The sequence below is a fragment of the Thermobia domestica genome, chromosome 8 (genome assembly GCF_964235325.1).
Source record: "Thermobia domestica chromosome 8, izTheDome1.hap1.1, whole genome shotgun sequence".
NCBI classification, from domain to species: Eukaryota; Metazoa; Arthropoda; class Insecta; order Zygentoma; family Lepismatidae; genus Thermobia; species Thermobia domestica.
In genome coordinates, this window is record NC_137461.1 from 6,123,416 (window position 1) to 6,146,518 (window position 23,103).

The following is a 23,103-nucleotide window of genomic DNA, read 5'->3' on the forward strand; positions in this document are numbered from 1 at the left end:
CTTGTTTACTCCATCTAATTAGAATCACGCAAAAAGGGCTTATAGGATAGTAATCATAATTACTCTCACTTCAGTACGTCTGTTATTCTACAAAATAACCCTTTAACGAAAGTGAATTTTTAAACGCTATATTTATCTGCAATAGAACGATTAACCCGTCCGAGTTCGTCAATGTAGTCAGTCTGTTAAAATCTGAACAGATAACGGTGACTAACGGTTGATATTTGTAGATGTATATCCGTTATCGCATAGATGTAACCGAACTTTTGAACCCTATATTTTCAATAGATAACTAGAGCTATTATAACGTCTGAATTCGTTAATGGAGTAAATCCGTTTATATCTGAACAGATAACGGTGACTACTGACTGATATCTATATATTTATATCCCTTATTCCATAGAAGTAAGTGAAATTCTGAATCTTCTTTCTTTTTTGTAATACATAGAACGATTCTCTCATATGAGTTCGTTAATGGATTGAATCCCTTAACATCCTTACGGGTAACAGTGACTTTAACAGTGACCATCCATACTCCATTCATTCATAAATGTACGTCCGGCGTGATCTTTTATTTATTTATTTATTTAAGAAATTTCTTTTTTAAGTATTCAATGCATATGAAGGTTCTTTTCCATTTACCTATAGTAGAACTAGGTAAAATTACCATGCCTATAAAGTAGGATGGGGTGACCAGTTTTTATCTTATAATTCAAGAGGATTTGTAAAAATTTTGAGTGAGGGTATACATGGTAGATTACAGTACAGGGTGATCCATTTAGAAACAGTTGAACTTCTCAAATTTTCCTCTTCCTGTTTGATAAAAGCTACGAAGATGCAACTATCTTTATGACCTATAGAACACGGATTTTGAATGCCACATTCACAAAAGCTCTCCATTGACTTCTGTAGTAGCCAACTGTATCTACTTCCTACTTTCGATTTCGATTTCTCCGAAATTCATCTTAATATTGTCCTGCCATCTGAACCTAAATCTTCCTAATGTACTTGTTTTGATTGGATTTCCAATCAAAATTTTGAAAACATTTCTACTTTTTGTATTCTGGCTATATGAGATGCCCATTAGAGTATCCTAGACTGAATGAACATAATAATGTTAGGTAATCGGTATAAATTAAGCAATTTCCTCGTTATGAAGTCTCCATCGTTATCCATTCCAGTCTTAATTGGGTTCAAATATTCATCTCGGGGTTTTATTTTCAAATTCTTTGAGCCCCGTTCTGCCTTCAGAGTAAGCGAGCGATGTGCCACAACCTTACAATACAACAGGCATAATTATAGTTTTATATATTTTTAACTTCAAATTCTTCAACAGAATTCGCGAAAACAAAAGAGTTTAGGCTGAATAATAAGATATATATAAAGTAATTAAATTTTTGGTAATTAATGCGTACACAAAGTATATCTGGTAGAAGTGTTCTTTGTCTCCGCTGAAATCGTGTATAATTGTCATTCAAGCGGTAATCGAAACGAGAATTATCTCGCCTCGTGGGCAGCACTACGAGTAATCATTTTTTCAAATTTTCTGCATGTTATTTCAGAACACCCTATATATCTCCTAAAATTCAGTAGCATAATTTGCGATCTCACTATAAACACGCCATCTGCAATCAAGAGGAACTCCAAATACAATACCCAGACCAATGGAAAATAACAATTGGTTATTTCTTCGAAGCGTAAATATGTGATTTTCATCGCAGGTATCTAAGACGAGCAATTATCCGTAAAATTTTAATGTTGTGTTTATGAGTGAATCTACGAAAACGGTGAATCTATGTAACTACTGATGTTTCCTCATTACAATTTCCGCTGGTTGATCTTCCGTTGGAAATTTAAGGAGCAGGGTGTGTTTGTTCCTTCCAAGAAGCCATCAAGAACTAGATTTAATGGGAATAAATATTCAATGCACCTACCGAGCGTCTGCTAAGGAAGGAAACATTAAAGACCAGCTCGTTGACCCATTGACCCACATCACTAATCCCTAATACTTCACACTGTCAAAAAAGTAGAAGGGGGAATTCCGCTCGGCGGAACAGAGTTGCCAGTCGATATTTCTCTAATACTACCATAGATTCCACAAACAAGAAATATTCAATTCCATAAAATGGTCGGAACATTCTGTCTAGTCTATGTCCTTACAACCTTATCTTAAAAAGAAAAATGTCTCAGTTGATAGGAAAGAAAGATTGTCAAATGTTCTCTTGATATGATCTGACTCAGTTTAGCGCCCCTTTTAGTAGCAAGGCTAAATGAGGCGGGACCTACAGCTTAACATGGGATCCGACCCATGTGATCCCGCCGGATCCCTCGCGTACGGTAACTGCTTAGTTATGAGGGAGCTCTCAAATGACCTCTTCTCACAGCAGCCATTTTTGAGTTGAGTTGTGTTGAGTTTTACTTCCCTTTCTGCAGGAATGCCATATAAGACGGGACCTACTGATTAACGTGAAATGCGGACCACATGAGCTCGCGTCGGGAATCGAATCCGGGTCTACCACGCCAAAGGCGCGAACGCTAAGCGCTTTAGCCACGAAGGAGCTCAGCAACTATTTTTGTCTTCATTTCTTACTTATTTTCATTCTCCCAGCTTGTAATAATAAGGGTTGGATTGTCTTTTGGCACTGGCGTGAGCAGTGACGGGTCTTGAGGGAAGTCACTTAGGCAAATTTCTACAAGCGGAGGGAAGAAAGCTTACCTATTCCAATAATTCTTGTATACAACTTTCTAATGCCGGCCGTATGAAGGATAATTCACACATAATGCGCCATGCCCGTGTCGTTTCCCTGTCATGTTTCTCCATGCCAAGGTTGTCATCATTCACACATACCGTGCCATCCCACTACTTCTTTCTACACTATTTCTCTTGGTTCTTGTCAAGTTCGTGTCGCTTCGTGTGCTCCAAAGAAAGCCGAAGCATCATAGGGCGTCGTATCGCGACTTAGGTGGTTTTTCTGCAAGGCTGCACTGTCCGGGCATGGCAGTGGAACAGCACGGGTATGACACGTTATGTGAGTATTAATAAAGACAACCCAATGGATTTTTAATGTCAAATCCTGAAAAGAAACCTTCTGGGCACGGCATGGGAACGGTACATTGCATGAATTAATCTTTAAGCTCTCTTCTCTTACTTTGTACCAACAAAACTTATACTTTTAGCGATGTAACTTGCGTCAAGAGCATATACTGGATGTAAACCAAAGATTTTAAGTTTTGAAACAATATTTAATTTAAGTTATTACGATACCCAAAGATATTGTCCGCTTCTTGGTCAATGACTCAACTCCCTAAATTCATCTCACACACTCCTCCGAAAAGCTTTGCCTGCCTTTAGATTCACTAAATGTAATTGGTGCAAAATCGCGCCAAGGGCTTCGGGGGTGCAGACTCCAAATTTTCCCTTTGTCCATCTCCCAAATTTATCGTTCTCTCAATTTACATGTTCAATTAAAAATTATGTTTCCCAAATACTATCATGGGCACAATCTGCGTCCTAAATCTCAGCTGTGAGCATCCCTGCTCAAAGACCGGGGTGGCTCAGTGGTAGAGCGTTCACTTTGTGGCGGACAAACACCGTGTGCGTGGGTTTTCTCGGGGTTCTTCCATCTCCTCCCACTTTTTTTATTCGACCATTTTCTTCATTTCTCATCATCACCGTCTCCTTTATCCTAGTCGGCATAAAATTGGTACGTAAAGCTCAAACATTTTATTTTCGTCCCTGCTCAACCTTAAAACCTCCATTACTTTGCAACTCCAAACACGGCTCTAATTAATTAGAAACTCATTTCCTTTCTTCAACTATACGTTTTCATACATCTTATAAGCTCTCTCATTAGATTGAACTAAATTTCTCCCTCTCCTCTTTTCAACGACACACTTCGAGTCACAAGATGAGTTACTAGGAAAAGGAGACAAGACAGAACTCTTTCAATAGGAACGAAGGCACTTTCGGAGACGAGACACCAATTTCTCGATACCTCTTCGAGAAAAGATAGGTCTGTTTTTAATCCCTTTAGGCTTTAATTTTAAATTATGATAAGTTGTTCAGTTTCCTCTTATTAGAGTTTGTTTTTTATTTATAATGAGAGTTCTTCCAATAAAAATATGTTTACTTTCTGGGAAGAAATCTGCTTGAGTGCAAGGTCGGTTTATTCATTTATTTACTTTTATAATTTCTTGGTATTACAGGCATCTATGGCTTTAAGCCCGTTACGTATGGGGCATGACGCCCCTCGGTGAGCACGTATCCGGGAAAGAGTAAAAGCGACTTGGAACCTTTACGTTACGTATCAACTGGGTATTTGCCTGATGTGAATGAGGTAACCCTCCCAAAAAAAAAAAAAAAAAAAAAAAAAAAAAAAAAATACTCAGGATGGCTGGTCTGATTAAGCTGCCCCTACCGACAGTTTCGACCGAGTGTCGCCACCAGGAATCGAATCCGGGACCGCTCGCATCAAAGGTGAGAGCGATAGTGATTATGCTAGGTGAGGTCAGGAGTGCAAGGTCGGGATTGCAGGAAATTGTCGGTGGCACGTGAAACCCTAACTGACGAAAATAACCGCTACAAAATATTCACTGCTAATGGCCATTACAAGGGGAGCTATAGTAGAACTTTCGAAAAGAGGCAAATTTTGGGCAATTTCATGAGGATGTAACCGACACACGGAGTGTAGAAGGAACGTGACACTTTGAGAATGAATAGATAAGACGAAAATAAGGAATACGTGTCTCACGGAAAATATGTGTACAACGAGCGGGGGCGCAGTTATTATAAGACTTAGTGTACCAAGTGCTTCGTGCGGGAGAAAGTATAGGAATAACAAGTATAACCTAACCTAACCGAACCAAACGATAGCCATTTAGCATTGGGCCTGCTCGGGCTCCCACAATTGAGCTCGTGTTGATTTGCGCTCGGGCTCACTTCTCTCAAGTGAACTCGTGTTCAGTTATTTCATTCGGGCTTCTTGGACTCAGTCACTTCAATTCACTGCTTTCTTGCAGTCGGGCTGACACAGATTTGGACTCGCTACCTTCAACTTGACTTGGGCTTGCTCGGGCTTGCGAGTTTGAACACTTTTGTCTCGGCCAGGGGCCAGAGAAGAAACCCCATTGAGACCCAAGTGACTTGGCCAAAAGTCGAGCCCCAAGTGAGCCAATGACCTATGAGTTGTGCTGGTACTGCTACCTACAGAAAATCATGAGTTACACAATTTGATTTCTAGGGAAATACTTTTGAAATACCCTGCACATTCACACTTAAGTACCAGGTTCGTTTACCAGAGTACTAAGAAAGAAATGAGTTGGCTATATCGTTAGTAAATAGAAAATAACGCTCATTTCTAAAATTAAACTTTTACATGATATTATGTTTTAATGTGAAAAACTTGGAATTAGCATGTAACAACACGAAAGTACAAGGCATTAAAAATATAATGTCGTTTCTGATTTATTTTTTTATATTGGAAATAGGTAGCTTTTATGTTTAAAAAGTCTGATATAAATCTTATTATAAATGAGTTTAGAAAGTGCTGTAGTCTGATAGAAGTGAAATGAAGTAAAAGGAGAATTATCTAAATTGCATTTAATAAGAATACTTTCTAATCCCTGCTGCAACAAGATGCAAAAATCACCTTCAAACAGTATAATAACCTCAATCGAATCTTTTGTTATTAAACCCACAAACTGGTGTGTCGTGCATTTACAAGCACGTCTATTGCATTTTATTATAAACAAAAAAAAAAAAAAAAAAAGACGTTTCTACAATATTTTTATCAATTTTACTGATAGTTTAAAAGTTTTTTTTCTTCTTCTTCTTCTACCATTATTATTATTATTATTATTATTATTATTATTATTATTATTATTATTATTATTATTATTATTATTATTATTATTATATGATTTAAAGTGTAAATCTTAACAGGTAATTTAACTCTTTCAGCCCTGATTTTTTGTTTACTCTCCAATTTTATCTTTATTTTGTCTTATTATTTTTTTTTGACAACAAATGAAATAAAATATCAATGTGTTTGCGGATGTCATATTGAGAGAATTATGGATGAAACATCTTGCGTGTACTATTATTGAAATACGTATGTATAATTCAAAATGGCATTAATCCAAAAGACCATAGTGATCTACTTAGTTTAGAAATTCAAAATACATCACTAAAGCAGAAGGAGGATATATTGCAAAAATAGTTTCTTTCGCCAAGAATAAAACAGCCCACGTGTCTGAGCTTCGTCCATCGTGATAGCCCCTGCAAGTACTCTACAAGAAATGAGCGTGGCTTCCTGACAACAGATGAAAACACCAGAGAAATAAAGGAAAATGATTTAGACAAGTTCAAAGAATACTGACATAAAGACCCAGCCATTTTAAATCCTGCAGAGTAATTATATTAATCTCAAAATATGATGTACACAAATCTTACCACCAGGTCTGAAAGAGTTCATTAGAAACTGGTCGAATTTCAAAAACCACAGCACGTATATAAGACTATATAAAACTTTTTATCAGAAAAAAAAAACTTGAATTCGCAAGTGCGATTTGGTCAAATATTAGCAGAGCAAATAACGATAAAATTGAAAGGGTACAAAAAAGGTTTATAAAACCAATACCATTTGTGACCGCGAGAGAGTGGTTTTTAATCTAGACCTTTTATCGCAAAGAAGACAACAACAAGCGTTAAGATTTTTAGAGTCCATTCTAGAAAATAAATTGTACAGTCAGTACCTTGTAAATAACATCTCGCACAGAGCACCAAGTCACAAAATAAGGAAAGCAAATTTATTGTATAAGAACTGTACAAAGAATGGTGCATTAAGTACCTTACTATGTATAATAACAGAAGACTGGACTCTTACACATTGGGTTGTAATCTTATTAAGTTTTTAGTACTTTTCACTGGCGCAAATCCCGGAGGGGATGAGGGGGACATGTCCCCTCCAATCCTGGAACTGGGGTGGATGGTCCCCCTGCCAATAATCCGATTTGATATGTATTTTTTGGGGGGGAAGAAATGTGATGATTTGTGTCCGATTGCCACAAAGGAAAGTGAGATAAAATTGATGTCCCCCCATAACAACCCTCAAATCTGCTCGCTTCCTAGTGTTTAAAACAACTCTGCTTTCTTGAACTTCCTGAGCCTTGTTTTTCAAATTCACAAACATTTTGAACATAAGTTAAAAAAAAAAAAGATTATGGGAACGGCCTTTTCCGTCCCCCTCCCCCCAATGTTGAAGACAGATTTGCGCCGCTAGTACTTTTATAATGTTTTACCCTGTTATAACAATTCAGACATGATTTTTTTAAAAAAGTTATATTTATATTTTATTATTAGACAACCTAATTATTAAGATTGGGGCTACTGACTCAGTTTTTAAACTCTGAAATATTATAGTTGTACTCTTATATGGTACTAACATTGAATTTTAACATTTAAATTGTATTTTGCACAAAATATAAAATTACCTAGTAAAGTGTTATATTTGGCTAATGCAGTTCTTAGCATTTTAAATGTTATTAAATTAAATTATTATTAGTTTCAATTGTGGATAATAAATACAATGAACCACGATTATGCCTTTCAATCTAATGGAGACGATAATTAAAGCGAGTGAATGATAATGGAAGAATTAGTGAAATGAGATAGTGGGAGGAAACGGGAATACCCTGAGAGAATCCACGAACTCGATGTTGTTCACCACAAATTTACTTGGCTGGAGATCGAACTTGGGACTTCATGCACCAGAGGTAAGCGCGGTACTACTGAGCCACCGTGTCCCCTATTATTATTATTATTATTTTCAACTGGTGATAAGAATAAAGTCTTGAAATTGTAATAGTAAATAAATAAATGTTGAATAAATAAATAAATAAATAATGAATTTACATGTTTCATGGTTCCTTCCCAGGGAAGATTTCTTTAAAAATCTTTTGTTTATTTGTCCACGTTTGCCAACCCCGAGGAACAGAAGTAAACTTAAACCAATCATCAGTGCTACATTAGTGTTCTTAGTGCTGGAGACACAACGTTAGTTTGCCCACAAAAGTCCAGTAGTTGCTGATTTAAAATAGCTATTATGACTTGAAATCAAAGCAGAATCACCACTAGTGTCGTCTTTTAAGTGAAGTGGCATCGGTGTTTTTTTCATTGTTGTAATTTATGCATAATGACTGAAATGAGTCAAGACAAAGAGCATAAATTCCAGCTACAAAAAATATCAGACAAATTGATTTATTATTGAGGATTCGTTTATAACAATTCCTTGCTTCATTGCGACAATTTTGTTTGAAACTGGCCAATCACTTCTGTTCTGGAGACTAGAAAATCTATCACAGATAAAATGGTTCATTCATCTCCAACTATGATGTTTGAGTATGTATATCAAAATGTGAAACAAATTGGAAATATTGTGAATGATTAAAGTTACGTACCAAAAATCACTTAAGTATAGAATTTGTAGATGATAATGGCTTCCTAATACATGGAGAAGTAAATTGTCAAAGAATTAGCAATATTTTCTCAAGATTTCAATTTTCAGAAAGTATTTCAGATGGCTATCTTTCGGATGAGTCACTCAACGATAATGGCATATTAAAACTCTATTAGGCATGGAGTGAAGGGCAGAAGGAAGGAAAAGTGCCTTGAAGAAGGGTGATATTGAAAGCTACGGACTACAAGTGCAAGTGCAGGGAAGAAAAAGTATACATGGAAATGAAAACTCTAGCTCAGGATAGAGAAAAGTGTAAAATTGCTTCAAATCAATCGAAAGATTTGCAGACCAGAGAAAAAGAGAAGGCATACAGAAATGAAATAAAGGCCGAACATTTGGTATATACAATGAAAAGTATTGTAATTGGAGTAAGTAGGGTAAAGGTACACTGGTTTTCTCTCGCCTTTATTTAATTATAAAAAACGTTATACAGTTTATATAGAAGATTTATAAATAAGTAATTCTCTAATAGTACTTTCCCCTATAATTTGGACCTCCTACCCGTTGCAGCTCCGAGGTTTAAGGTTTGTTGGTTATAAGAGCAACCCTGTCCGTAGCAGCTGGTCTAAAGAAACTTCTTGCCCGTTGCAGCTCAGAGGTAGGGTTGGTATCTCCTACCCGATGCAGCACGGAGATAGGTGAGGATACCTCTTGCCCGTTGCAGCTCAGAAATAGGATCAGAGGAGTCTCTCCCGCCCAATGCAGCATGGAGAGATAGGTAAGAAATAACCAGTTGATTACTGATGTCTTCTTCCTCGAGGTGTCAGTATTTATAGCCAATCTTTTGAGGCGGAGAATTGAAGAGGTCCTCTTCGTATGTTTTTCGTGTTCCCTCGACGACGGCATCCGTCAGCTGCTTTCAGGTGCTTATGCCGAAACACGTGGTTCTGTTTACTAATATGAGAAGATATTGCAATATTTTTTTAAATGGATTTTTAGTATAAAGTTTGGAAAAAAGACGCATCAAATGTTTCATGTAAACTATTGTACACGATGTACACGATGTAAAAGCGACGAAAACGGACTGAAAGCTTACTGAAAATTCGAGTGTAGAAGAATGAAGAAGCTTAATTGGATGATATGGAAAATAATGAGAAAACTTTACGTATAAAACAACAATATTCGAAGAAATTAAAGAGAGAGAAAAGAAACTGCTTTTAACATTGAGAATTCATATTTGGGGGAACATGATTGGAGATATGATGAAAGGTAAAAGATGAAAAGGAAAAAATACAAAGTTCATGGACGATTTGGAGACGGGAAACTGCTATATCAAATCAAAGAGAGATCTGAGGACTGCGATGATGAATGAACAAAAAATAACTAATACGAAAGTAGTGAAAAACTCCTGACTTAGGAACAGATGACTATTGTGCAGATAAAGTATTGTGGACGACGGCTCACTTAATTAAAAGGATCATAAAGTAACATCCGAAATTAAATGATCCGGGGACCAACAAACTCTCACAACAAGTGAAAATTTCACACGTTGTCGGGAAAGATAGCAAACAGCAGGAATGAGCTTCCTCGTAACTTGCTCAGAAACACAAACAAACCACCTACAAGGAAAGCGAACAACTAATGGCACGTGACAATAAACTAAGTTAATGACTCAAAACTATTGAATTTTTAAAACACAATATTTATTTGGTTGAGGCCTAATAAGTATTTACACAATACCAAGTATATTTACAGTATAAAGAGTAATTAAACATTCGTCCACTGTTCTTGCAAAATAAAGACACTTATATCAAGCACTGAATCACATCTTTAACCTTCTTTCTTCACATTCGGAGCCCACTACTTGTTCCTTCTGTCGTCAAGTTCCAACTGGATGACTCGTTCCTGCTGCTCGCAGATTATAACCGCTTGGTAGGCTCGTCAACTGGATAGCAGCGTTGTCAGTCTGTAGCGTGGCGTCACTCAGGTGGCCGTGTGAAGGTCATTTTGAGAGTTCAGTGGGGGACTACCACAGTATGTAGCCAAGATGAATGAACAGTTAGTTAATTGTTTAATTATAACCAGTGGCGCCAATTTCTGTATAAGTTTGGTAAGCCCATTTAGATTTGTGAGATATTATCTAGCAAAACATCAATGAGACTTTTGATGCAAATAAATAGCAACAAGCAAACTTCTGGAGGACTTGCATCCTCGGGCTTCCGGGCTTGGCACTCATGGTAATGGTAGTAACCTGTAAAATCCAGTCTAGCTATGTGCCACTATTTAAATTCGTATATAATTTAGAGCAGAGAATTGGAAAAAAGTTAGGATTTTTAGGTGCCCACTTTCTACAAGTGATGGGACGATACCTCCTCCATGTTACCCAACACGCACTCAAAACAACCAAGCAAACAAAAGAAATGATTCTTCTAGTGCGATTCCCATTTCCGTGGTGAAAACGACTCATAACCAATGGGAATACCCCCTCCCAGTGAAGCAAATAAGATCATACTTATGTTCCCTTGGCGGGAACTCTTCTTCCCATTGCCCACGAAAGGGATATTATTCTAGCATCTTCTTCTTTCCTTTTTTTCTCCTTTGATACTGTATCTTAAAAGCCAACTCTGGTTATTATGTAAAGAAACTGAAGAGTCATCGTTGTAATACGTTATTATACGGCGTCGGTTGCATGGTTCTGCAGTCCAACTCTCTTGAAGGCGAGGTAATGTGGTGGGGAACAGCTCTTGATTCAAGCCCTGGTCGTGATTCGCACCCCACGTAAATATGAGACCCAATCCTTCATAACTCTGGTGTTTTACAAGAGTGTAGAGTATCAACTTCAACTCAATACGTTGTTTTTTTGTTTTGTCAGGTGAAAAACGAACAATTTCATAAGCAGGTGTTGTCTGTAGTACTAAAGCATTATCTATAAATGTACCACATTGACTTGACACCTAATCTTCCGTTCCGAGCGCTGCTATCGGCTGAAGGATTTCCAATCCCTTTCGCTGAAGCTCTCTCGCTTAGCAACAGCTGAACCCTTATTGGCTCAACGCGTGGGTGTGTCGAGGGTGAGCTTTAGTTCGCATTTTTGCCACGGCTCAAGACATTTTGGCAGCACAATAGTCTGATGTTTTAGGAGAAGAAACTCTTCTTACGATTTACCTAAAGAACCGTAATGCATTGATGCTTCTAAATTTGTAGCCTCCCATTTATGGTGGAATATATACAATGATATTTCACACTGAGAAAAATCCGTTATTCGGAGGGCGGAATATTGTACAAATATACGGAATCCTTATGTTTACTACGGAAATCTGTACGGAGGCACACGTTACCCATATACTACATGCGTGCTGCCTTCTTTCCGCTTAGATGTTACTTCATGCCGTTGCAGATGTATGACATCTAACAGTCTTCCATATACATATACACATGTTACATACGTCAGTTATATGCTACGTACGTCCATCTGTATGTGAGATTCTGACCGCCTATATACAGTTTTTTTCGTACGGAAAGCACGTTTATTCGGAAAGTACGCATAAAATATACTTTTTCAGTTATACGTTTGCTGTATGTTAAGTCCAAAAACTACAGGATTTACACATGTAACCTACGTTTTTACATATTTCACATGCGTTTTTTCTCAGTGTAGTTGGTTTCACCAAAAGATTAGGATTAGAATTAGATTTCTGGGTTTTCGGTGACGATGTTAGCCTGTCACACACTCATATAAGGGATGAGGTCCCTTGGCGATCACACTGCCTAGGGAATTAGAGGGGAAGAAAATAATAGAAAAGGAAGAAATCACCCTGGGACTATTATATTAGGTACGATCCCGGCATTTACCTGATGTGAATGAGAAAACCCAGAAAAATCTCGCTCAGGATGGATGGCTTGAAAAAGCTGGTACACCTTTTCCACCGAGTGTCCTCACCAGGAATCGAACACGAGACAGCTCGCACCAATCGCAAGAGCGTTAGCGACTACGCCACGCGGGGCCACTTCGGCAAAAGAAATCTGTACGAGGCTATATGGGACATGTCCTCCAAACCACAGTGAGACATATGCTCTCTAACTAAAAATCGAACCCGGGACTCCGTTTGAACAAAGGTGTGAGCGCTCTAGCCACTAGATAAACAGGTAGGGCGAGTACTTAAATGATTTCAGGACTAATACTAAGGTATGACTGTGGCGGAGATTAAGAATTGTAATTTACAGAAAAAACATAACATCTGGCAACCATGAAACTGGTATTTGTTTTCTGTAGGTAAACCCTTTTAAAGGCAGACAGCGTGGCTTTCTAAAACCACCTGCTGCTGCCGCTGAGGTTATCATCAATTTTTCCTTTCGTCTTCCTCATATTTATTAAGAACATCTTCCCATCCTTTTTTTTTTTTCCTAACTCCAATAGCCGGAGGTTACCTCTAACAACCTACAAAGTGCTTAGCCAGACACTAAAACGAGGCAGTACCGAATAATTCTTAGAATTAAAAATGTCCTCCATAACACTTCTTTCGTTATATGTATATATACAAAAAAAATCCTTTCCGCATTCAAGTCTTCGTATCTTGCATTCCTCGCGATCACTACATTTTTTTTTTTAATTTTAAGAAAATATGAACCTCTTTGTTTCGCTTCAGCATTTTGGTATTAATATTTAGAAACTTTTTTCATTAAAAAAATCTTAATCCAAAATACTTCTTTACTTATGTGAAAATAAAAATGCAAGGAACAAACAAGTAAAAAAAAACTCGTTTTCCCTTAAAAAAACGTTTCAAATAACTGGAAATAAAGTATTGTAATTATAATACATACCTTATTTTACAATTAACTTATAAGATTCATTCACAGCTTCAACTCAAAAGGAACAACATATATCTAGATCAACATATTTTAACCACATTCTTCCGTCCTCTACAAGGGAATACCGCAAAGATCGGTATTATCACCTTTATTGTCTATGCTTCATCTCTACAGCAACCTTTCCATATTTCATTGTTTTCTTTTTGGAACGACAGTATTCTATTAATTTACAGGGGGAAAAAGTACATAATTAAAATTCTTTAAATTAGAGTAGTTACTTTCGTATGGTAGTTTAATGTACCTTGAATTACTACTATTAATACCCCAAAATTATAAACTATTTTCTTTCTTTCACCACTTTACCATAGTAAAATATAAAGAAATCACTCTTTATGATATATCACGATACAAGGTAATTTAATAAGTCTTAATGAAACTACTACATTGTTAGGTGTAATTTTCGACTTACAGCGAACGTGGACAGAACATCTAAATACGATCATTCAGGAAGTACCTCAACATTTCGGTATTTGAAAGCAAATACAGTTGATTACGTGACGCAAATAAAACATTTATATGACCGCTTTTGACTAATAGTCGCACAGGGTTCATATATGCACTTGAAACGTCCAATGCTTTTAGCTACAGTAAAATTGTGTTGAATTTCCTCATTTTCTTTACCATCTTGAACAGCTTTGCAATAAATAATGTTTGTTACTTGGTTGATTAGTGTGTAGCATCCTGTTCAGCGACGAAGCTATATGAGAGGTGAACCTACAGTTTAATATGGGATTCGAACCATGAATTTCCACCGGAAATCAAACCCGGGTCCTTGCGTCTAACACATATGCTAACCACTAGCCACTAGCTCGCTCGCTACAAATACTGTATATGCAGTCATGATCTTTCTATCGGCATCCCCTGCTTCCAGAGACCTTACACCTTGACACAGTCTGGCCAGTATATTATACACCATTGACACGTACATTTTTGGAACACGTCAATGCATTTTATCGCTTTCGACATAATCAAATCCTTAACTATCATCCTGAATATTTGTACCGTGGCAGCAGAGCTATTTTAGATTTTACTTGGTGGTAGAGTGGTAGGGCAAGATATTCCATGGATGTAAGAGCTTAACCTTTCTATTAGTTTATTAATGTGCAATTGATTAAAATTAATGTTAAGTCTGAAACTCAAGGGAAGCATTACGAAATGATACCCCTGCACCATGCATCTATCCATCTCGACTGTACTAACAGGATATGAACATACTATCGGCAGCGATTATCGGCATTTTATATATTAAATGAATCTTCTTTTTGTGGTGCACTAGAAGCCTGCAGACAAAAGAACAAACTTCGGTAAAATACTCATTATCTCTGACTTAAGCTGTGGATATACGTGAAATTCAAAAGTTCTTACTGTAGTTTGGCAAAGAAAGGAAGCACCTCTTTAATGGAAAGTGTTTATAGTCATTCAGGAGAAGACCGACAGTTGGGGAATACCGACACTGCTAAGCTTACAACACTGTCAATTCTACCTGAAAGTGAAGGTGTTGGGGTAATCAGTGCTAAGTGAAACTGCGGGGTATATGGAATGTATATCTGTAAAAGTTTAAGAATAACTAGAATAATTTGACGAGAAAGGTCTAAATTTATGAGATAAAGTATGAGAGAGATGTGAGAAGTCAAGGGCCATGGTAGAATTTAAGTATGTTTTGTTAAGCTCTTGTTTGGAAGTAGAAGTTACATTGTTCAGTGCTTATGATGGACAGCATACAGCTGAAAGTTGTGCAATCACAGGTAATTGGTTCATTAATGTGCTGTGCTACTAACTTGCATAAAATATAGTTAAGTGCAACATATACATTAGGGTACTTTCGACACTCACCTTTGGGGCACGTTCGAAAGATTTTTTTTCCTTTAGTTGTGATTTTTAATAACGTATATATCAAAAATACTACATTAGTATTAACATATAGATAACACTGCTCAACAAGAAATTGTTTATCTTAATGTTTTTACATTTACCGAATGATTTTGACGTGCTAATTACGAATCTGGTATTAGTTTTCTTCAAATGTCGATTGTTTGGAAGGAATTTTACAAAATCGTCTTTGTTCAAGAACGGCATTTTAGAGGAAGAATTTCAACCTTTACTTCGGCTGTCCATAGATGGCAACACAGGACAAACTTGTGGATTAATTAGCAAGTTCCGTTTCGCAACATATGCGTTCTATGATTACAAATTTTGAATACAGCATTTATTTTGAATGAAAGTAGCTGTCTAGAAAAATATAATTTCTTATTTTCTTCCCTTACGTTTACAAAAAATATTAACTTTTACTTAAGCAAAGTCAGTAATTTCTATATGATTCCACTTGGATTGCCAGCTGCATAGATTATTGAATAACTATAGTGGTAACTATATTATATCAGTGGCATTTCACTAGGTGCTGTGTGGATGATAAAATGTCTACAAGTAGGCGTTGTAAAATGTCAGCAGACTCATTTTGTTATGTTTGTCTATATTACATAAGCCCCAAACAACTTAAACATAACATTGTGCTAGGAACAAAGTTCTGTGTTGCAAATGAAGTTTACTTTCGAGTGCCCGTAGTTGATCAAGACAAACATTGGGCTCCCCGTGTGTGTTGCGGTAGTTGCCGCTCTATAGTAAAAGGTTGGTTACGGGGAACCAGAAAGTGTATGCCATTTGCTATTCCTAGAATTTGGAGAGAGTCTACAAATCACCATAATGACTCCTACTTCTGTTCATTTGACGTGACACACTATAAAAACAGAAAGAATAGGAAAATAGAATACCCCAGTTTTCCTTCATCCACTGCTCGAGTTCCACACAGTGACGAACTTCCTGTACCCAAACCACCAGAGATATTGTCATCGGGAGGAGAGCCAGAGGAATCTTCCGATCTTGATATTAGTTTTTCGCATGAAACCAGGGAAAAGGAACCACATTTCCTTAATCAGCAAGAACTTGATGACTTGATAAGAGATTTAGATCTTCCCAAATCAAACGCAGAACTTCTTGCTTCACGTTTAAATGAGTGGAATTTTCTCCTTCCACCATGTAAAATATCAAAATGTAGGAAAAGTCTAAAAGTTTTTCACAATTCTTCAAAATGGAAGGAAGTTTGTGTTATTGTCATTACGTTAGTGGTCTATTTGAAGCTATCGGTTTCCCACATCAACCAGAGGAGTGGCGTCTTTTCATAGACAGTTCATCTAGAAGTTTGAAGGCAGTTCTTTTCTATAATGGAAATGTGAATCCTTCTGTACCAGTTGCACACTCAGTCCACATGAAGGAAGACTACGAAAACGTGAAATTATTGTTGGAAAAGATTGAGTACCAAAAATATAAATGAGATATTTGTGGAGATTTTAAGATGATCGGTTTTCTTCTAGGTTTGCAGAGTGGCAATACTAAATATTCGTGTTTTCTTTGCCTTTGAGATAGCAGAGCTACTGACCGTCACTATACACTCAAGATGTGGCCAGAAAGGAAACATTTACTTCCTGGCACTCACAATGTCATACATGAACCTTTAGTTGAAAGAGAAAAAATCTTACTGCCACCACACTACATAAACTTAGGACTTGTAAAATAGTTTGTTAGAGTATTAGATCCACATTCTGCAGCTCTTTCTTACATAAGACAAATGTTTCCACAGTTAACTGACGCTAAAATCACAGCTGGTGTATTTACTGGCCCACAGATACGAGTGATGCTTCAGTCTGAAGAAGTTCAGAATAGAATGACTCGAGAGGAAAGAAGTGCTTGGGAAGCTTTGAGGGTGGTAGTGCAAGGTTTCCTTGGTAAAAATAGGAGTAAAAATTACAAAGAGTTAATAGATTCTTTGATTGACCTATATCGCAATTTGGGTTGTAGAATGTCGTTGAAATTGCTTTTTTCCCATCTTGATTTTTTCCACCCAAATTTAGCAGGTGTGAGTGAAGAACATGCTGAACGCTTTCATCAAGGCATTGAATAAATGGAAAGAAGATATCAAGGGCGCTGGGACACCGCGATGATGGGAGGTTACATTTGGACATTGATTTCTGATGACGAATCAGTTTCGCACAAACGAAAAAGCAAGCGTGCTCATTTTAAAAATGTTCTGCATTATGTGCTTGTAGTGAGAGTGGATATATTTATGCTAGGTTTTCTCTTAATTTTGTACGCTGTGTTCGTACTCCGTAGTGACTAAGTTAATTCTGCATAATTTCTTCAGTGAAGCATATTGTAAGATAGCAATTAGCTCTAAATTTCTCGATAAAAATGAAAACCTGGCCAAAACTGCGACTTATAGCCTATAGACTAGCCATTTAATATTCACTTCTGCGTACGAAAAGTGTTAGAAATGTAATACATTTTAGTTGAAAATAGAGGTTAGGAACTATTACACGGAAATGAAAAATGACTTTTTCCATTTTTCTTTGTCAGGTTTCATTTGATTTTATAACCGCTACCAGGTTATAGAAGTATTTTTTGTGGACGCCCTGTATATTTCGTGAAGACAGTGATTATTACTTTCGATTTATACTTTATTCTGCAACGCACATAAGTTCTTTCTTTGGTGGGAATTGCTTCTTTCCCACACAATTGGACAAAGAAGTCTTTCATCATTTTTTCATATATATATTTAAAACATTGATTTTGCTGAGAACATTTCAGTTAGTGACTAACCATTTCAGTGTTTCTCCCTGACTTATTATATGCACAGTATATATTCTGCAGTTATTTGGAACTGAATTAAGTGTTTTCGTTAATCGCTTATGGAAACATTACAATAGATCAGAAAAATACGGGCTGACCAGATGTTTCAGTAACCAAAGTGGCACCAACTGTGTTGTTTCGTAGCCCGTTATCTGTACTTTCTCACGCCAGTGTTATCGCCGTGTCTAGTGCATTATGGGCAGTTGACTAAAATTAACAGAAATTGTTTTCTATATTCTGTTTGTATGTGCATACAGGTGAATTAACTGAGTAATTTTTGAAATGAACTGCCAACACTTTTCTGTTGACCATTGCAATCCGTAGCTTGAGCTTGGACGCTCAGGGAGTTTGACTACAGGTCTGGAAGATGCAACCACGCATCTCGCGTTGAACTTCAAACATCAGTTGTGTTAAGGGGCACAAGCTATTTAGCCGATGAAGGACGATTACTTACGGCTAGCCCCAATCAGTGAAATCCCAGGTCCTCAGACCTTGTGCGTTTCAAAAGTTATATTCGCGCCCTCCAATCTCAGAATTCAACTGTGAAGACCTTCTTTTCGTTTATTTACTCAAGATTTACTTTTACGCTGCAGGACTGTTCAGCGTAACAACTGGGTTCATCGTGGGACGATCCAGACAACTTTTCCCCAGTGCGAATCCCCCAAGTGTGTTCATGGTGTGAGCAAAGTATTTATAGTGATACCCGAATTATAATCATATATACATAGAAAGGGCTATATTTCCCGTAAAGGGCAAAACGTAATTTCAGCGGCAAAATTTATTAGTGTCCAGTGTTGTATTCATTTCTCTTCGTTATTTTTTTCAAGATAGTGTTCCAATAAATAAGTATAGTGTCAATTAATCCAGTGTGTTTTTGTTGTGTGTATGAGTGATGTTTGTGTGTGTTATGGTCTGGATGACCGTCTGATCGTCCGTGAGGTTTTCGAGACGAGACACCCGAACCTCTCGGCGCCTAATGCTCATCTCATTATTGAGACCGACGAGCTTTTTGGGAAACAGTTTGTAATCTTCTTTGGAGAGGTCTTCGTCGTCCTGTCCAGGTAAGTTAAGGTATCAGGAATATACTTATTGGTAATACCACGAGCCGAGGACAGCGATCAGATCAGAACTACTGACGGTTACAAATAAATGGCGCCCGAACAGGGACCACGACCTCTAGATGGTTACAAATAAATGACGCCCGAACTAACGACCCGAATCGAGACCGTTGGTGCTCGAATATACTTGTAAAATCAATATTTTAATATATCACTTCTTTTCCAGCTTAGAACCAGTAATCTGAAGAAAAAAAAAACTTCTCTTGCAGGTGATTTTAATAATATGTTTTGTGATAGCATATTTTATTCTAATTGTATGTTTTAAGCTTTATCTTGTTTAAGATGGCATATAACGAAGCAGATTTGTTTATTAAGATAGCTTCAGTTTTTCAAAAGCATTTAGATAGGTTAGAACGAAAGCTAGATAAAAATAATGAAAAAATTGAGAGATACATAAAGGAAAGTAAAGTTGATTTTAAAGAGAGCTGTGTTGAGTTTAAAGAGAATTGTGCTCGCTTGAAAGAGAATCTCGTTGAGTCAAAGAGTGGATTAGGTCAGAAGGTAGACGCTTTACGGGATGTGTTTCGTGAAAATAGTCAGCAAATAAATACAGAAAACAAAACACCGGAATGTGAACCCCAGTTACAGTCAGATGTTCCTACTGGATACGAAACACCGGAATTTGAGCCTCAGTTAGTGACTGATATTCCTAGTGTAAATAAAACATTGGAATTGGAACCTGAGCTAGACACTAACATTCCTAATGAAAAGGAAACGCAGGAATCTGAATTCCAACCAGAGACAGGTAGTCTAAACCAACCTCGTAACAAATCTGGCAACGATTTTATTCATTCAGTATCTAGCAACACCACTTGTAGTATCAGAAGTAGTGAAATCCACGAACATATGATTGTAGACGACAGAGGTCGTAAGCGCACAAAACAAACTACCACAAACTACAGAGAGAAAAAGCGTAAACGAGGTTACCGTTATAGCAATAAGCAAAGATACGCAGACCGGAGCGTAAACAATACGAAATTTAAAGGGAATCAGAACCAAACCTGCACTCGAAAAGGCAGTAATAGAAACAGAAGGAGTCGTAAATCACGGCCACGAAATATGAGTTATCACAAACGAGATTGGAAACGCAACTTGAGTGAGAACATTAAGAGTATTTTTGTACATAGAGGTAACCGCTGTAGGAATAGACGAACAAACCGTAATTATCAAAGTAGAAACAGTAATCATAGGAAAAGAAAAAAAAGAGGGGCAACCAAGACTTTGGGTGTTGATACAAATTTTTCTTTCAGAAAAGCGACGCATTTCCAAGCGATAAACATATATTCATTTTTCTTCCTTTTTGCTTTTAGTTTTTGATAGAACACCTGGATACGAAAAGAAGAGCTACGCATTTCTTTTAAAACTCCTTTTTGCTTCCAGCTTTTAACTGTTCGGTAAAGAGCAGATAACACGTTTTCTTTCTTTATTGTGATAAGATAATCGCTGCATTTTCGATCACCTGTTAATGTCGACGAATAACGGACGGTATACAGCTGATTCATTCTTTTCTTTTTCTGTCTTTGCTCTGTGTAGCACTTCACACCTCAGTCAGCTGTGTATGAGTGTTGCAAACCTTATCATTGACTTATTATTAGTTTAATGTCATTAATTTTTTCTTGTTTTCATTCCAGATGTTTGAATTTAGATCTTTTAGTAAATAATTAACGTATCACATACGTAGGGAGATTGCATTTATCCAAAAGCAATTTGAACTAGTGGCGCAGTTCCGTATTCCTAGCTAGTGGGAAGATATTTTGGCCTTATAACATATTTTTATTAAATGTTTTAAATTTTAAATCCCTTTTTAGGATCCTTTCCCACTTTCGAAATTCTTAAATATGTTATTACATGTTATTTAGAATTAATGTTTGATTTTCTTTTAGAAAAAAAAATGTATCGAGATGCCCAGGATAAGAAAATTTTTAGTTGTTAGTTACGTATATATTTTTGTATTTGTAAATGAAACTTAGTATGTAATCTCATGCGTAGAATATGAAACTTTACACTTATAATTAATGTTAAATTTCTTTTTCAGTGTTAACCTTAGTTTTTCGTTTTCATTTTAATAGTAACCTGTAACTAGATATGTGTATTCTTAGTTTAAATTTTTTAGTATATTTATACGTCTAGTAATATTCTAGTGAATATTTTAATGTTTATGAATCGTAACTATATTGTGTACTTGTATGTTAAGGTGTTGTAATTTTTTTTATTAATTTTCAGAAAGCTATATTTTAATCACAGTATGTCCCAAAACTATTTGGAATTTTTTTAGTAAAATTGTTTTTGTTATGGAGGATTTTTTTTTTAAAAAAATCAACATGGCCAAAGGTTTTGGAATACAAATCTTTAGGTTTCAGCCATACTGCCAATGACGGATGATTTTCTTCAAAAATCGACATGGCCCATTATTTATGAGGTTTCAGCCGTCTCAGAAATATTGATATAGATCCCGAAAAATAAACTTATTTTCATTCTTTCCAACAGCATGAAGCCATAACATTTTTTTAAAATTACTTTGTTAATTATTTCGTAAGCTCGATGACTTTGAATTTTAATGTGTTAATAAAACCATTTTGAATATTTGTAGCGAAGATGCCTAAGGAAGCTTGTTACAACTGTCTTGTAGGGAATTTAATCTTGATGTTTTAGATTGACCAGAAAGTTGTAATGTCGTTGACTATATTTTGTTTGTATCCCATGTTTTTCTTTAAGTAGGTCTCATGTATTTTGTCTTATAGAGACATATCTTTACGATGCTAGGAGAGCATTTGTATTTCGTGTGTTTACACATCTTTTTCCAGGTGGATGATGTACGTTATGTTCCAGGGAACATACGCGTATTTTACTGAATATAAATGTTTATATTTCAGTTCTGTACAGAAACATTTTGTAAGTGCCTATGGTCGTAGGCCTTTCCTCGTTTCTAGTTTTTTGCCTCACAGGTGTCGATGGCATATTGTGTGTGTAAGTACGTGTAGTATTACACATTTCTCCCACCTATGGTTTTGGTCAATTCATGGCGTAATGACCATTCATTTTCAGGAATGTTTGGACTAGTGAGTCAACTTCCTTGATTCAGACCTTCGAAAAACTTGGATCAATATTGAATAGTTTTCAACATTTTAATTAATAAATTTTTTGCAGATAATACCCATCTATTCTGGTAACCCTACAATGTTTACGTTTTAGAAGTGAACAACAACCATTATTCTAGGCCTAAGCTAATAATAAACATGTTTCAGAACAAAATCATTTGTTGTATTGAGCATTATCGAACTAAAGTCTCGACGAGCAGATGGCATTTGATCTTATGGCGTGCCAAATTTTCTTCATACATGTCAACGAAATCACGATCTTTTCTTTGATATGCAGAATCATGCTTATTTCTTGGAATTACTATGAACGTCAATTTTGACACTTAAGTTTATTTCTTTTTATTTTTGAAAAACGATTTTTCGTTCTTTTCTGCCAAACAACACGAGGCACAGTTAAAAAAAAAAAAAAAAAAAGGGACATACAGATGAAAATCTTATTTTGTTTATATATTGTCAGTTTATCATGTGTTTACATTTCCATTCATTTTACTTTTTCAACGATTTTCATATTTTTTAAATATATTATAGTGATATCGAAACTTTAACAATAATTTTAATATTTTAGTACCTTTAACATGTTTTGCTATTTGCTTATTCATTCATATTTTGATATTTTAAATACAGATATCAGTATATTTACTAATTTTATTGAGATATTAGATAATTCTTTAAGTCGATGTTTTCATAAATAGTTATCGTGTGTGTATATTTATTTCATATTACACAAAATAAAGTGATCGAAACGGAACACTTAAACATTTTATGAAAAGAATTTATTAGTGTTTTTTTTAAAAAAAAAAAAGCATTTAAATAGCCCTATGACGTATTTACTTCATATTATATCAAATAAAGTGATCGAAACGGAACACTTAAACATTTTAC

General features: G+C 36.2%; 1 protein-coding gene across 1 annotated transcript in view; it reads left to right on the plus strand.

The window, feature by feature from the left end:
* The window catches only part of LOC145692664 (uncharacterized), a 149,685-nt gene that overhangs the window by 124,594 nt on the left and 1,988 nt on the right, over positions 1-23,103 (plus strand). The gene's annotated exons all lie outside the window — the stretch shown is intronic.